Here is a 249-nt window from a genome sequence, read left to right as displayed (position 1 = left end):
AAGGCGCGTGAAGCTCAATCAAGGGCCAATTACTGTATTACGCGGGTTAATAGCATGGTAATTACAACAGATTCTGATTTCCAACGCTTGAACGAGATTAAGGCGCTTCTTGAAGTAACTAATAAATCTATAATCACAAATCACAAAACATGATCTTTAAGTCCAACAAGTCATCACGACTGTTGGCAAAAGACGGGACCGGATCGTTAGTGGGCTGTTTGAAGCTTGTTAAGACCCTGTTAACAAGGT

The sequence above is a fragment of the Penaeus monodon genome, chromosome 27 (assembly GCF_015228065.2).
Source record: "Penaeus monodon isolate SGIC_2016 chromosome 27, NSTDA_Pmon_1, whole genome shotgun sequence".
Taxonomy (NCBI): domain Eukaryota; kingdom Metazoa; phylum Arthropoda; class Malacostraca; order Decapoda; family Penaeidae; genus Penaeus; species Penaeus monodon.
Note: the sequence above shows the minus strand (reverse complement) of the source record.